Below are 237 nucleotides of genomic sequence, written 5' to 3'. Positions count from 1 at the left end.
AAAATTAAATTAAGAAAGCTGGCATTTTTCAGCTCCTGGGCGTGATGGGAAGCGATGCTGATGTCAGTGTCTGGCAAACAGAAATGTGAGGGGTTTGTGTTTTGCCAGCCTCCGCCCTCTGCGCTCTGGTTTTGTCGTGGTTTTCCTGCGTGTTCTCCATCCCGCGGCAGCCGAATGTCCCCTGACGTGGACGCGCTCCTGCCCAGGTGCAGCTCCTAAAATCCCGGGGGCTCTGGC

This window comes from Mesitornis unicolor, unplaced genomic scaffold (assembly GCF_000695765.1).
Source record: "Mesitornis unicolor isolate BGI_N332 unplaced genomic scaffold, ASM69576v1 scaffold34660, whole genome shotgun sequence".
In the NCBI taxonomy this organism is placed as follows: Eukaryota; Metazoa; Chordata; class Aves; order Mesitornithiformes; family Mesitornithidae; genus Mesitornis; species Mesitornis unicolor.
The sequence above is the reverse complement of the archived record's forward strand: the minus strand, read 5'-3'. Positions refer to the sequence as shown.